A 17,210-nucleotide genomic window follows, 5' to 3' on the forward strand; every position below is an offset into this window, starting at 1 on the left:
ATTCGGCAAAGATAACCAGAGGAAGCCCCAGTGACTTTAACAAAATGCTCATTTCACAGCCTTATTTTCCATTTTAACAAATCATTCATTGGTTGATTGCAGTTTACACTGAGGCTCATTAACATATCACAGGTGGAGGCTGAGATTTATTTCTAATTGGTTGAATTATTTCTTAATTTGTTGCCAATTCAGATTCTTCCATATTTTCACTTTAATATATTGAGGAAAAGTGTACAGACCACAGGAGGAGTTAGATTAGAATCTGGAGACACCAACATGTTGTATTGCTCCCGTTTAATAATGTCCAGCAGGGAATATCGAAATGATTACAAACGTCTCTCTTAACCTGAGGCATGATCACATTTCAGTGGAAACACAGTGCAAGATAGATTCACATTTTCCTGACATTTCACATTGCTTCATAGGCATTTATAGTGTTCCATTTATAGTGTGCTATTAATGCAGTATAACATGTCTCACATCACCAGGTTAAAGTCAAACAGGTTTATCTGGTAGCAAACACCACTAGCTTTCGGGGCTCTGCATCTCCACATTGTTAATACAGTTTGCTGTTAATACAGTGTACTGTTAAAACAGTGTGCCATTAATACAGTGTGCTGTTAAAACAGTGTGCCATTAATACAGTTGGCCATTTATAGAGTATGCCATTACTATAGTGTGCCACTAATACGTTGTGTCATTAAACATTGTCCCATTAATACAGTGTGTCGTTGACATAGTGCATTGTTAACAGAGTGTGCTATTAGTACAGTGCGCCATTACCACAGTGTGTCATTAATACAGTGTGTCGTTAATACAGTGTGTCGTTAATACAGTGTGTCATGAATACATTGTGTCATTGATACGATGTGCCATTAATACCGTGTCATTAATATAATGTGCCATTAATATGGTGTGGCATTATTACAGTGTATCATTAATGCAGTATGCCATTATTATAGCGTGTTGTTAATAACAGTGTGTCGATAATGCAGTGTGTCGTCAATAGTGTGGCATCAATACAATGTGCTGTACACACAGTGTGGCATCAATACAGTGTTTCATTAATATAATGTGTCGTTAATACAATGTGTACATAATATAGTGTGTCACTAATACAGTATGTCATTAATACAGTGTGCCATCAATACAGTGTGCTATTAAAAGTGTCACTAAGATAGTGTGTTATTAATACAGTGTGCCATCAATACAGTGTCATTAGTATAGCATGCCGTTTATGCAATGTACCATTAATACAGTTTGAGATTAATACTGTGTGCCATTAATGCAGTGTCGTTAATAGTGTTCTATAAATGCAGTGTGTCATTATTACAATGTGCTGTTAATACAGTGTGCCATTAATACAATGTGCTGTTAATACAGTGTGCCATTAATACAGTTTGTTGTTAATACAGTATGTTATTAATAAGTGTGTCATTAATAGTGTGCCATTAGTAGTGTGTCGTTAATATGTGTGTTGCTAATACATGTCTTGTTAATACAATATGTTATTAATACAGTGTGTTGTTAATTGCCATTAATTGTGTCATTGATACAGTGTGTCATTAATACAGTATTCTGTTAATGCAGTGTGGCATCAATACAGTGTATCGTTGATACAGTGTGCCATTAATACAGTGTGCCATCAATACAGTGTACCATTAATACTGTGTGCTATTTATACTGTGTGCTGTTAACAGTGTGGCATCAAGACAGTGCATCGTTAATACAGTGTACCAGTACTACAGTGTGTCATTGATTCAGTGTGTTGTTAATACAGTGTGATGTTAATATGGTGTGTCAATAATACAGTGTGTTGTTAACATAGTGTCTTGTTAATATGGTTGGCATCAATACAGTGTGCTGTTAACACAATGTGTCACTAATACAGTGTCTCACTAGTAGTGTGTGGTTAATACTGTGTCATTAATACTGTGTGTCATTAATATGGTGTGCCATTACTACAATTTGTTGTTGATATAATGTGCCATTATATAGTGTGTTGTTAATACACTGTGTCGTTAATACAGTGTCCTGTGGATACAATTAATACAGTGTGCCATTAATATGGTGTGTGGGTAATACAGCATGCTGTTAATACAGTGTGCTATTAATACAGTGTGTTACTATTATACTAATACAGTATATCGCTAAGACGGTGTGCCATAAATACAGTGTCACTAAGACAGTGTGTCGGTAGTACAGTGTGTCATCAATGTAGTGTGCCATTAGTACAGTGTGCCATTACTACAGTGTGTCATTGATACAGTGTGCAATTAATAGTGTTTGTTAATACAGTGTCCCTTTGTTGATACTGTTTGTTGATACAGTATGCCATTGTGTGCTGTTAATACAGTGTGTCTTTAATACAGTGTGCCGATAATAGTGTGCCATTAATGCAGCATGCCATTTATACAGTGTGCCACTAATACAGTGTGGCATCAATACAATGAGATTAATACAGTGTGTCATTAATACAGTGTGCTTTTAATATAGTGTATCATTAATACAGTGTGTCATTGATACTGTCGTTAATATAGTGTGCCATTTATACAGTGTGCCATTTATACAGTGTGCTGTCACCTCAATACAGTGTGCCATTCATACAGTATGCCACTAGTACATTGTGCTGTTAATACAGTGTGTCATTAATACAGCATGCAGTTAATGCAGTGTGCCATCAATACAGTGTGCCATCAATACAGTGCTGTCAGTACAGTGTGCTGTTAATACAGTGCGTATGAATACATTTTAAGATTAATGCAATGTGATGTTAATACAATGTAGTGTCAATACAGTGTGTTGTTAATACAGTATGTTGTTAATACAGTGTGCCATTAGTACAGTGTGGCATCAATAGGTGTATCATTAATACAGTGTGCCAGTATTACTGTGTGTCATTGATACAATATGCCATTGTTACGGTGTGCCATTTATACAGTGTGTGGTTAATATAGCGTGTTGTCAATACAGTGTGTCATCATTAGAGTGTGCAGTTAATACAGTGTGCATTAATACAATGTGCAGTTAATACAGTGTGACATCAGTACAGTATGCCATTAATACAGTGCGCTGTTAATACAGTGTGCCATTACTATGGGTTTTTTTGTTGTTTTAATGGCACATTATATCAATGTGTTGTTAATACAGTGTCCCATTAACACAGTGTCCCATGGATACAGTGTGTCGCTAATACAGTGTGCCATTAATACAGTGTGCTGTTCATACAGTGTGTCATTACTACAGTTTGTTGTTTATATAGTATGCCATTAATACAGTTGTTAATAGTGTTCCATTAATACAGTGTCCCATGGATACAGCGTGCCAGTAATAGTGTGCTGTTAATACAGTGTGGCATCAATACAGTATTTTATTAATGCAGTGTTGATAAGAAGCATGTCACGTATATAGTGTGTCATTAATACAGTGTGCCATTCATACAGTGTCACTAAGACAGTGTGTCGTTAATAGTGTCCGTCAATACAGTGTTGTTAATATAGTGTATAATATAGTGTTGTTAATACAATGTGCATTAATACAATATGCCATTAATATTTTGCCATTAATACACTGTCATTGATACAGTGTACCATTTTTACAGAGTGCCATTAATACAGTGAGCTATTAATACAATGAGTGGTTAATTCAGTGTGCTATTATCAGTGTGGCAACAATGCAGTGTATCATTAATACAGTGTGCCATGACGACAGTTTGCTATTAATACAGTTAATTACAGCATTACTGTATTAATAATGCAGTGTATCATTAATAAAGTGTGCCATTAATAGTGTGTCATTTATACAGTGTGCCATTAAGACAGTGTGCCATTAATACAATGTACAATCAATACAATGTGTTGTTAATACAGTGTGTCATTAATACTGTGTGCCGTTAATACAGTGTGCTGTTAATACAGTATGCTATTAATATGGTGTGTGGCTAATATAGTGTGCTGTTCATACAGTGTGCTATTAATATGGTGTGTGGTTAATAGTGTGTCATTAATACAGTGTGTCAATAATACAGTGTGCCGTTAATAAAGTGTGCCATTAATACAGTGTCACTAAGCCAGTGTGTTGTTAATACAGTGTGCCATCAATACAGTGTCGTCAATATAGTGTGTCATCAGTATAGTGTGCCATTAATACAGTGTGCCATTACAACAATGTGTTATTGATACAGTGTGCCATTAGCAATGGTGTGTTGTTAAAACAGTGTCCCTTTAACACAGTACCCCATTGATACTGTGTGCCATTAATAGTGTACCGTTAATACAGTGTGTCTTTAATAGTGTGCAGATAATACAGGGTGCCATTAATGCAGCGTGCCATTTATACAGTGTGCCTCTAATACAGTATGCCATTAATGCTATGTGCCATTTATGCAGTGTGGCATCAATGCAATGAGATTAATACAGTGTGCCATTAATACAGTGTATCATTCATACAGTGTGCCAGTACTACAGTGTGCCATTGTTACAGTTGTTGATATAGTGTGCCATTTATACAGTGTGCCATTAGTAAAGTGTGCTATTAATACTGTGTGTTATTAATACAGTGTTTCATTAATACAGTGTGCTGTTAGTACAGTGTGCTGTTAATACAATGCATGTTAATACATTTTAAGATTAATATAATGTTTAGTTAATACAGTGTGGCGTCAATACAGTGTGTCATTAATGCAGTGTGCCAGTACTACTGTGTGTCATTGATACAATGTGCCATTAATACAGTGTGCATTTAATGCAATGTGGCATCAATACAGTGTGCCATTAGTACAGTGTGCTGTTAATACAGTGTGTTATTAATACAGCATGCCATTAATAGTGTCATTAATACAGTGTGCCATCCATATAGTGTGTCATCAGTAGAGTATGCAGTTAATACAGTGTGCATTAATACAATGTGCCATTAATACAGTTTAAAATTAATAGTGTGACATTAATACAGTGTGACATCAATACAGTATACCGTTAATATAGTGCACTGTTAATACAGCGTGCCATTACTACAGTTTTTTGTTGATATCATCTGCCATCAATACAGTGTGTTGTTAATACAGTATGCCTTTAATACAGTGTGTCTTTAATACAATGTGTGGCTAATAAAGTGTGTCATTAATACAGTGTGCCATTAATACAGTGTGCTGTTAATACAACGTGTCATTACTACAGTTTGTTGTTTATATAGTGTGCCATTAATGCAGTGTGTTAATACAGTGTTCCATTAACACAGTGTCCCATGGTTACTGTGTGCTAGTAATACAGTGAGTTGTCAATACAGCATGCCAGTAATAGTGTGCTGTTAATACAGAGTGGCATCAAAACAGTATTTCGTTAATGCAGCGTCAATAATACAGTGTGTCATTAATACAGTGTGCCATTACTACAGTGTCACCAAGACAGCATGTCATTATTACAGTGTCTGTTAATACAGTGTTGTTAATATAGTGTGCCATCACTATAGTGTGTCGTTAATTCAGTGTGTCATTAGTACAGTTAATACAGGGTTGCCATAAATACAGTTAACACTATTAGTACAGTATGCCATTACAACAGTGTGCCATTGATACAATGTGCCATTAATACAATGTGCCATTAATACAGTATGCTGTTAATACAGTGTGCCATTTCTACACTGTGCCAGTTCCACAGTGTGTCATTAATACAGTGTGCCATAACCACCGTGTATCGTTAATACAGTGTGCTGTTAATACATGTGTCATCAATACAGTGTGCTGTTAATACAGTGTGTTGTTAATACAGTGTGCATTATTACAATGTGCCATTAATAGTTTGCCATTAATACAGTGCCGTTGATACAGTATGCCATTTATACAGTGTGCCATTTATACAATGAGGCAGTACTACAGTGTGCCATTTATACAGTGAGCTATTAATACAATGAGTGGTTAGTTCAGTGTGCTCTTAACAGTGAGGCATCAATGCAGTGTATCGTTAATACAGTGTGCCATGGTTACAGTTTGTTGTTAATACAGTTAATTACAACATTACTGTATTAATAATGCAGTGTATCATTAATGCAGTGTGCCATTAATGCAGTGTGCCATTAATACAATGTGTCGTTGATGAAGTGTGCTTTGAATACAGTTTGCCATGAATACAGTGTACCATCAATACAGGGGCATTAATACAGTGTGTCATCAGTATGGTGTGCCGTTAAGACAATGTGCCATTAATACAGTTTGAGATTAATACAGTGTAATGTGAATACAGTTCCATTACTAGTATGTCACTGATACAGCGTGCCATGAATAGTGTGTCGTTAATACAGTGTCCCAAAGATACAATGCCCCGTTGATACAGTATTCCATCGATACATTGTGCCATTAATACTGTGTGCCTTTAATAAGTGTGTCTTTAATACAGTGTGCTGATGATAGTGTGCCATTAATGCAGTGTGCCATTTATACAGTGTGCCACTAATACAGTGTGCCATTAATACAGTGTGGCATCAAGACAGTGTATCATTAATACAGTGTGCCAGTACTACAGTGTGTCATTGATACAGTGTACCGTTTATTCAGTGCACCATTAGTACAGTGTGCTGCTAATACAATGCGACATTAATACAGCATGCCATTAATAGTGTGTCATTAATGCAGTGTGCTGTCAATGCAGTGTCGTCAGTACAGTGTGCTGTTAAAACAGTGTGCATTAATACAAGGTGCCATAATACAGTTTAAGATTAATACAACATGACATTAATATAGTGTGGAATCAACACAGTGCATCGTTAATACGGTATGCCATTAATACAGTGTACCAGTACTATTGTGTGTCATTGATACAGTGTGTCATTAGTACAGTGTGCCATTAATACAGTGTGTTGTTAATACAGTGTCATCAGCAAAGTATGCCATTAATACAGTGTGCATTAATACAGCATGCCATTAATACAGTTTAAGACTAATACAGTGTGACATTAATACAACATGCTGTTAATACAATGTGCTGTTAACACAGTGTGTTGTTAGTGTGTCATTAATATAATGCACCATTAATACAGTGTGGCATCAATACAGCCTATTATTAATTCAGTGTGCCAGTACTACAGTGTGTCATTAATACAGTGTATCATTGATACAGTGTGTCATTAATTCTGTGTGCCATTAATACTGTTTGCCATTAATACTGTATGCCACTAATATAGTGTGGCAGCAATACAGTGTGACATTAATACAGTGTGTCATTAATACAGTGTACCGTTAATACAGTGTGCCATTAATACAGTTTAAGGTTAATACAGTGTGACATTAATACAGTGTGGCATCAATACAGTGTGCTGTTAATACCGTGTGTTGTTAATACAATATCGCATTAACAGTGTCCCGTGCATACAGTGTGCTGTTAATACAATATGTTGTTTATACAGTGTGCCAGTAATACGGTGTGCCATTAGTACGGTGTATTGTTAATACAGTGTGCCATTAATAATGTGCTGTTAACACAATGTGGCATCAATACTGTATTTCATAATACAATGTCACTAATACAGTGTTTCATTAATAGAGTGCTGTTAATACAGTGTCACTATGACAGTGTGTCATTAATACAGTGTACCATTAATACAATGTGCCAATTATACAGTTTGAGATTAATGCAAGTGCACCATTAATATAGTTAACACTTTTAATAAAGTGTGCCATTACTGCAGTGCATCATTGATACAATGTGCCATTGAAACAATGTCCTGTTAAAATAGTGTCCCGTCGATACGGAATCCTGTTAATACAGTGTGCCATTAGTACAGTGTGACGTTAGTACAGTTTGCCATTAATACAGTGCTGTTAATGTAGTGAGCCATTAATACAGCATGTCATTAATAGTGTACCGTTAGTACAGTGTGCCATTAAATACAGCGTGCCATTAATACAGTGTATCGTTAATACAATGTGCCAGTACTGCAGTGTGATACAGTGTGTCGTTATAGTGTGCCATTTATACATTGTGCCATTTATACCTTGTGCCATTTATACAGTGTGACATTAATATAGTGTGCTGTTAATACAGTGTGACATCACAGTACAGTGTGCGGTTAATACAGTGTGTCATTAATAAAGCATATCATTAATATAGTGTTGTTAATATATTGTGCCATCAATACAGTGTTGTCAGTACAGTGTGCATTAATACAATGTGCCATAATACAGTTTAAGATTAATACAGCATGATGTTAATACAGTGTGCGATTAATACTGTGTGGCATCAATACAGTGTATCGTTAATACAGTGTGCCAGTACTACAGTGTGTCATTGATACAATGTGGCAGTAATATAGTGTGCAGTATGCCATTAATATAGTATGCCGTTAATAGCGTATGCCATTAATAGAACATAGAACATTACAGCGCAGTAACATTACAGGCCCTTCGGCCCTCGATGTTGCGCCGACCAGTGGGATCAATCTAATAACCCTCTAACCTAAACTATTCCAATATTATCCATATGCCTATCCAATGACCATTTGAATGCCCTTAATAGTGTGTTGTTAATATACTATGCCATCAATACAGTGTGTCATTAGTGCAGTATGCCAGTAATACAGTGCGCCATTACTACAGTGTGTCGTTAATACAGTGTGTCATTATTACAGCGTGCCGTTAATACAGTGTCGCTAAGGTGGGAGTGAGGTTCATAAGGAGGAGGTGTAAGCAATTCTGGAAAGTGTGAAAATAGACAAGTCTCCTGGGCCAGATGGGATTTATCCTAGTATTCTCTGGGAAGCTAGGGAGGAGATTGCAGAGCCTTTGGCTTTGATCTTTAGGTCATCATTGTCTACAGAAATAGTGTCAGAAGACTGGAGGATATCAAATGTTGTCCCCTTATTCAAGAAGGGGAGTAGAGACAACTCTGGTAATTATAGACCAGTGAGCCTTACTTCTGTTGTGGGCAATGTTTTGGAAAGGATTTTAAGAGATAGGATTTAGAATCATCTAGAAAGGAATAATTTGATTAGGGATAGTCAACACATAGATTTTGTGAAGGGTAGGTCGTGCCTCACAAGACTTATTGAGTTCTTTGAGAAGGTGACCAAAAAGGTGGATGAGGATAAAGCAGTTGATGTGGTGTACATGGATTTCAGTAAAGCGTTTGATAAGGTTCCCCACGGTAAGCTATTGCAGAAGATACGGAGGCATGGGATTGAGGGTGATTTAGCAGTTTGGATCAGGAATTGGCTAGCTGCAAGAAGACAGAGGGTGGTGGTTGATGGGAAATGTTCATCTTGGAGTTCAGTTACTAGTGGTGTACTGTAAGGATCTGTTTTGGGGCCACTGCTGTTTGTCATTTTTATAAATGACCCAGATGAGGGCATTGGAGGATGGGTTAGTAAATTTGCGGATGACACTAAAGTCGGTGGTGTTGTGGACAGTGCGGAAGGATGTTGCAGGTTACAGAGGGACATAGATAAGCTGCAGAGCTGGGCTGAGAGGTGGCAAATGGAGTTTAATGTGGAAACGTGTGAGATGATTCACTTTGCAAGGAGTAACAGGAATACAGAGCACTGGGCTAATGGTAAGGTAGTGTGGATGAGCAGAGAAATCTTGGTGCACATGTGCATAGATTCCTGAAAGTTGGCACCCAGGTTGATAAGGTTGTTAAGCTTTTATTGGTAGAGGGATTGAGTTTCGGAGCCATGAGGTCATGTTGCAACTGTACAAAACTCCGGTGCGGCCGCACTTGGAGTATTGCGTACAGTTCTGGTCGCCGCATTATAAGAAAGATGTGGAGGCATTGGAAAGGGTGCAGAGGAGGTTTACCAGGATGTTGCCTGGTATGGTGGGAGGGTCTTATGAGGAAAGGCTGAGGGACTTGAGGTTATTTTTGTTAGAGAGAAGAAGGTGACCTAATAGAGGCATACAAGATGATCAAAGGATTGGATAGGATGGACAGTGAGAGCCTTTTTCTTCGGATGGTGACGGCTAACACGAGGGGACATAGCTTTAAATTGAGGGGTGGTAATTATAGGACGGATGTCAGAGGTAGGTTCTTTACTCAGAGGGTAGTAAGGGGTGGAATGCCCTGCCTGCAGCAGTTGTGGACTCGCCAACTTTAAGGGCGTTCAAATGGTCAGTGGATAGGCATATGGATAACATTGGAATAGTTTAGGTTAGAGGGTCATTAGATTGGTTCCACTGGTCGGCACAACATCGAGGGCCGAAGGGCCTGTACTGCGCTGGAATGTTCTATGTTCTATGTTCAGTGTGCCATCAATACAGTGTCGTTAATATAGGGCCCGATTTTACAATTTTGATTCTAAGTGCTGATTCTGGGGGTCGTACAGATACGATTTAGAAATCCGCTTTCAGGCACCACCCCCCCCAATACGCTGTGATCCATCTCCAGTCCGATTCGCACTGTGGGCGGGGCTTAGCGCTGCCGGAACGATCGGAGCTCTGAACTGCGTATGTGCAGTTAGCAAAAAAACTGGAAAAAGTGCGCCCGTGTCAGATCGCTCCTGAACCACGGAAAGCAGAGAAAGCAATCCGGGAGCGAAAAGCGGGAGCGAGGGTGTATCTCGGGGGATGGGGGAAGGTGGGTAAGATGTATCTCAGGGTGCGGGGGTGCAGATGGATCTCTGGTGTGGGGGGGGCAGATGGATCTCTGGTGTGGGGGGGGCAGATGGATCTCTGGTGTGGGGGGGCAGATGGATCTCTGGTGTGGGGGGGCAGATGGATCTCTGGTGGGGGGGGCAGATGGATCTCTGGTGGGGGGGGCAGATGGATCTCTGGTGTGGGGGGGGGCAGATGGATCTCTGGGGGGAGGGAGCAGATGGATCTCTGGGGGGGGCAGATGGATCTCTGGTGTGGGGTGGGCAGATGGATCTCTGGTGGGGGGTGCAGATGGATCTCTGGTGTGGGGGGGGTGCAGATGGATCTCTGGTGTGGGGGGCAGATGGATCTCTGGTGTGTGGGAGGGGGGCAGATGGATCCCTGGTGTGGTGGGGGACAGATGGATCTCTGGTGTGGGGGGGCAGTTGGATCTCTGGTGGAGGGGGCAGATGGATCTCTGGTGTGTGGGGGGGCAGATGGATCTCTGGTGTGGGGGGGGCAGATGGATCTCTGGGGGGAGGGGGCAGATGGATCTCTGGTGGGGGGGGAATGGATCTTTTCTTTGGTAACCCTTTATTATCATCTTTCCACAAAATGACATAACAAAATTAAAATCTCTAATAATCTCTGAAACTGCAATAGACAAGAGAAGGAGGAGGCCTCAGTAACACTGGAGATGCACAATTACTGGGCCGTGTTCTTTATGATCCTCTTTGCGACCCCCCCCAGAGACTGGAAGGCGTGTAGCGAGGACACCAATCCAGACTGCAAGCTTCCTCTCTGGGATGGCGTGGCTATTGGTTTTAATGTCATTCAGAGCGAAGGGGAAATCTCTTCGCAGAAGCGAAAATTGAACAAAGTGGAGCCCCCACTCAACAGGACATTTCCGTACATGAGTTGCCTCAACTGTGGAAGGACCCTTTTTAAACTGTTGCTGGCCAAGGTGTGGATGCCTCCTTGGCTGGACTCCGTGGGTTTGAAGAGGGCCTCTGGGCGTTTGAACCTTTCTACCCTGATGGTGATGATGTGGCCATCAGGCAGCTCAGAATTCACCAGGTGGGTGCCCTCGCTGGCACAGTCAATGGTCACAAAGCAGCTTGATGTCTTCCACTATTGTACATGCCCTTCTCATGAAAGGTGTTCCCCACCTCACTACTTCATCAGCTAGGTGGTGAGGTTGTGCCCTCCCAGGTCTATTCGACTGATGGCATCGGGCATGTTGTAGCCCTCGTGAACCGGGACAGAATGGGTCACCCCATCACCAGAATCCACTACCAACCGAATGGTCTTGCCGTAAGAGTAGACAGCCAGCGCTGACTGCTCGGAAACATGTATGGCTGGGACCTTGAATCGCTCAAACAGGAGCTCTGCGGCCTTCTCCCTGTTGGGGTTGAGATCAGGATGGGACGTTCCTCCGGGGACACCTTCAGATCCTCGTAGGAAGTCCTCGGCCGCCGTCCAGTCCACAATGGTCCTGCGGCGGGTGGGTCGGTTGAACAAGTTTGAGGTCTGGCTCGGTGGAGACCATATCGCAGAGTTTGCCCTTGCCCTGCAGGTAGCCCAGGATTGAGCCCATCACCAAGTCCATCCTCAGCTGCCCAGCGAGTCCCGCTTTGCAAAGCCCCGATACAATGTTGATGACCAGAGCTCTCACCCTCAGGATAAAGCAATCGGGATTTGCCTCCGATTCCGCCTCCGCTGCTAGCTTCCCCTCCTGAGCTTGCCTTGTTCCTGGGGAAGCTTTGGATCCTTTCTGCTTCTCCCCAATGGGAGGCTTTTCTTAAACTTTTCCCCTCAGCCCAATTTCTTCTCCGTCCCACCAATAGAATGAAGCGAGATGGATCTCTGGGGAGGGGGGGAGGCAGATAGATCTCTGGAAGGGGGCGGACAGATGGATCTCTGGAGGGGGAGAAGGGGCAGGGAGGTCTACTGACACTTTGAGGACAATTGGTGGGGGGGGGAGAGGGGGGGCAGGGGTGGCGATTGGTCTGGGTAGTGGGGGGGGCTGCTGGTTGGATAAGGGGGGCAGTGATGTGTGTGGGTAATCGGGGAGTGATAAGAGGAACACACACACACACATCACTGCCCCCCTTATCCACTCCCCCTCTACCCAGACCGATCACCACCCCTGCCCCCCCCTTTGCCCTCACCGATCGCCCGCAGAGTGGCAACGGACCCCCCTGCCCCCCCATCCCCCAGAGATCCATCTGACCCACCTCCCTCCTCCATTCCCCTCCACCCCTCCTCCCAGCCAACGATCTGGCCTCACTCACTCACTCACTCACTGGAGCACCCGACTCAGACTGTTATTCAGCAGGTCCAGAACGACGCGGTCCCCGGTTAGCCAACATGGCGATAAAGGGGGAAATGCTGATAGAGTTGGACGGGGAGTTCATTAATTTAAATGCATTTAAAATGTCGTTTTGGGCACGGAACGGATCCCCACCATTCGCGGGTCTGGGTGAAGTAGTGATCTGCTCAGACTTGGGTGCAGATTGCGATGAAGGCCTCACACCCGATTTACCACGATTTCACACCCAAAAACAGGCCCAGATTGTTGGTAAAATCAGGCCCATAATGTGTTGTCAGTACAGTGTGTCATTGATACAATTTGAGATTAATGCAGTGTGTCATTAATACACTTAATGCTGTTAATACAGTGTGCCATTACTACAGTGTGTCATTGATACAGTGTGCCATTAATACAGTGTGTTGTTAATACAGTGTGCAATTAGTACAGTGTCATTAATACAGTAATGCAATGTGGCATCAATACAGTGTATTGTTAATACAGTGTGCCATTAGTAGGGTGTGTCGGTAATACAGTGAGCCATTACTACAGTATACTGTTAATGCAGTGTGCCATAAATACAGTATGCTGTTCATACAGTGTATCGTTAATACAGTGTGCCACTTATACAGTGTGTTATTTATACAGTGTGCTATTAATACAGTATGCCATTAATACAGTGTGTCATTAATATAGTGTGCCATTAATATGTTGTGACATTATTACACTGTGCCGTTAATACAGTGTGGCATCAATACAGTGTACTGTTAATACAGTGTGGCATGACTACAGTTTGCTGTTAATACAGTTAATTACAGCATTACTGTATTAATGACTACAGTTTGCTGTTAATACAGTTAATTACAGCATTACTGTATTAATGACTGCAGTGTTTCATTAATAAAGCATGCCATTAATAGTGTGTCGTTTATACAGTGTGCCATTAATGCAGTGTCATTAATAGTGTTCTATAAATACAGTATTTCATTATTACAGTGTGTCTTTGATAGAGTGTGCTGTTAATATTGTGTTGTTAGTACAGTGTGACATCAATACAGTGTTTCATTAATACAATATGCCATTAATACAGTGTGTTAATACATATGCTGTTAATACAGTGTGCCATTAATACAATGTATTGTTAATGCAGTGTAACCATTACATTATTATTATTATAATACATTATTATAGTGTGTCACTAATACAGTGTGCCATTAATAGTGTGCTGTTAATACAATGTGTTGTTAATACAGTGTGTGCCATTAATACAGTGTGTCATTGATACAGATTGGCATAATACAGTGTGGTAATAATACACTGCATTATTACTGTGTCCCCTTAATAGTGTGCCATTGTTACAGTGTGTCATTATTACAGCATGTCATTAATATAGTGTGTAATTAATACAGTGTGCTGTTCGTTGTGTGCCGTTAATACAGTGTGGCATCAATGCAATGTGTCGCTACTACAGTGTGCCAATAATAGTGTGCCATTAATACAGTGTGTCATTACTACAGTCTGCCTTTACTACAGTGTGCTGTTGACCACAGTGGGGCATTAATATAGTGTGTCATTAATACAGTGTGCCATTGATAGAGTGGCATCAATACAGTGTGCCATTACAACAGTGTGTCGTTAATAAAGTGTTCTATTAATACGGTGTTCTGTTAAAACAATGTGCTGTTCATACAGTGTGCCATTAATATTGTTCCATTAATATGGTGTTCCATTCACACAGTGTGTCATTACTCCAGTGTGGCATTAGTCCAGTGTGCTGTTATCCCAGTGTGCCATTGGTACAATGTGCCATTAATACAGTGTGACATCAATTCAGTGTGCCTTTACTAAAATGTGCTCTTAATACAGTGTGCCATTAATACAGTTTGCCGTTAATAGAGAGTGCAGTGAGTACAGTGTGCCGTTAATACAGTGTGTTGTTAAGACAATGTGCCGTTAATACAGTGTGCAGTGAATACAGTGTGCCATTAATTGAGTGTGCCATTAATTGAGTGTGCCATTAATGTTGCGGACTCTCACACACTGGGAATCTGACTGTGGGGCTTGCAATGAATTTCCAGGGAATCCCTGTCCTGCCGGTTTCCAGCCTAAGTCTCTGAGCTGCAATTGAACCCAGTTCTTTGCTTTGAAAGGGTAGTGTTCCTTAGACAATTTCACTCTATGCCCCATCCAGCTCACCCTCACCTCTCTCATCAGCTCTCTCTCATCTCTGATTGAGGATCAGGACATGAAGAAATCCTAGGGTCAGATTCTGCCTCTGGTAGTCTGCTGGAACAAACCAGTTACAGTAATGATGCCACTTGGATCAGAGTGTAGAGCACGTGTACAGTACAGGGATGCTGTACCACCTGAAACTCTCCCAGATGCACATTGCACATTCCCTCCGGACTCCAGAGACTCACTTCACATTAACACAGTGCTAGGTGTCCTCTGTGTTACACGCCTCCCTCTTATTAACTCTGCCCCATTGTTTTAAAAGACATTTGTTTTCTCCTGAATGGCTTGTCTGAATCCAATCCTCTGTGTAATACTGTCTCACACTCACTCACACACACTCACAGAACAGGAACCAGTTGATCAAAGCCAGGCTGACTGTGACAACAGGCCCCAATACGTCTGCACTGATAAACAGACAAAGTCAGCTGAGATTCCTGCCCCGATCACCATGGGCCCCTGATAGACTGTGTGCATGAGTGTGTGTGTGTGTGTGTGTGTGTGTGTGTGTGTGTGTGTGTGTGTGAGAGTGAGTGAGTGTGAACCTGTATATGAGTGTGTAAGTGTGTGTGTGTGTGTGTGAGAGTGAGTATGAGTGTGTGTGTGTGACTGTATAAGTGAGTGAATGTAAGTATGTGTGTGATTGTGTGTGTGTAAGTATGAGTGTGTGTGTGTGTGTAATTATGAGTGTATGTATGAGTGAGTGTGTGTGTATGTGTGAGTGTGTGTGTGCGTGAGTGAATATGAGTGTGTGAATGAGTATGAGTGTGTCAGTGAGTGTGTGAATGTGAGTTTGAATATGTGAGTGAGTGAATGTGAGAGTGTGTGAGTGAGTGTGTGTGTGTGTGAGTGAGTATGAGTAAGTGAGTGTGAATCAGTGTGTGTGTGTGAGTGTGTGTGTGTGTAAGTATGAATGAGTGAGTGTGAAGTGTGTAAGTGTGAGAATGTGTGAGCGACTGTGTGTGTGTGCGAGTATGAGTAAGTGAGTGTGACTCTGTGTGTGTGAGTGTGCGTGAGTATGAGTGTGTGAGTTAGTGTGAGAATAAGTGTGTGTGTTATTGAGTGTGTGTTGTATGTGAGTGAGTGTGTGTGTGTGAGTGTGAGTGAGTGTGTGTGGGTGAGTGTATGACTGAGTGAGAGTGTGAGTGTGTGTGCATGTGACTGTGTGTGTGTTGTGTGAGTGAGTGAGTGTGTGTGAGTGTGTGTGTGACTGAGTCTGAGTGTGTGTGCATGTGAGTGATTGAGAGTGTGTGTGTGTGTTGTGTGTGTGACTGAGTGAGAGTGTGTGTGTGAGTGTGAGTGTGTGAGAGTGTGTGTGTGAGTGTGAGTGTGTGAGAGTGTGTGTGTGTGTATGTATATATACCAGCTTGGAGGCAAGTTTAGCCATTAGAAAACTGATTAAATTAATTTTCACCCCGACTATTTTTATTTTCCATCAGAGTCAAGGTAGGCAAGAGAAAAACTTTCTAAAACTCGATCAGAAAGAAAAACGATTTGCATTTGTATAGCAACTTTCACATCCTCAGGATATAGCTAAACACTAAACCTGAGCTTGTGGAGAATTGTACCACCCTGAGACTGGTTCATCGACATTGTGGTGTTAACTGAGCCTTCTGTTCCAGTAAAAACCTCCAAATCCTAATCTTCCTCTCCACATTCTCCCACGACATCCTGGCCAGTGAACCTCCCCATCCGTCATCTCAGCAACCTTTATAAATCCGACAAACAGCTCCAGCAACCTCCGAGCATCCTCGCTGACCCTCCGAGCATCCTCGCTGACCCTCCAAGAACCCGTTGACTCTCTGAGCATCCTCGCAGATTTTAAATACAGTGAGTGACAGTCGCACCCTCCGTGCCCTAACCCTCTCCCTCCATCTGATGGCCACGTTCCTATTCTTTAAACCTACTGCCAACAAGCTTTTGGCCACCGGGTCTCGATAGGGATGGGTTTGGGGTAGGGGGATGGGGAGAGGGGGGATAGGCGGGGAGTGGGGGGGGGGGTGGAATTTTCCAGCCCTTTCCGTCAGCAGGATTTTCCAGTCACGCCGAAATCGGCCCCCAGCGTGGGTTCCCCGGTGGTCAGACGGGCGAGGAACGCGAATTGCCATCGACGTC

The 17,210-nt window shown here is 41.8% G+C and overlaps 1 protein-coding gene and 1 pseudogene across 2 annotated transcripts in view; one reads left to right on the forward strand and one right to left on the reverse strand.

The window, feature by feature from the left end:
• Positions 1-17,210, forward strand: part of rims3 (regulating synaptic membrane exocytosis 3) — a 229,565-nt gene that overhangs the window by 59,732 nt on the left and 152,623 nt on the right. The window lies entirely within an intron of this gene.
• LOC145357698 (uncharacterized) lies at positions 11,235-16,905 on the reverse strand (annotated as a pseudogene).

The sequence above is a fragment of the Carcharhinus amblyrhynchos genome, chromosome 24 (genome assembly GCF_965287045.1).
Source record: "Carcharhinus amblyrhynchos chromosome 24, sCarAmb.v2.hapA, whole genome shotgun sequence".
In the NCBI taxonomy this organism is placed as follows: domain Eukaryota; kingdom Metazoa; phylum Chordata; class Chondrichthyes; order Carcharhiniformes; family Carcharhinidae; genus Carcharhinus; species Carcharhinus amblyrhynchos.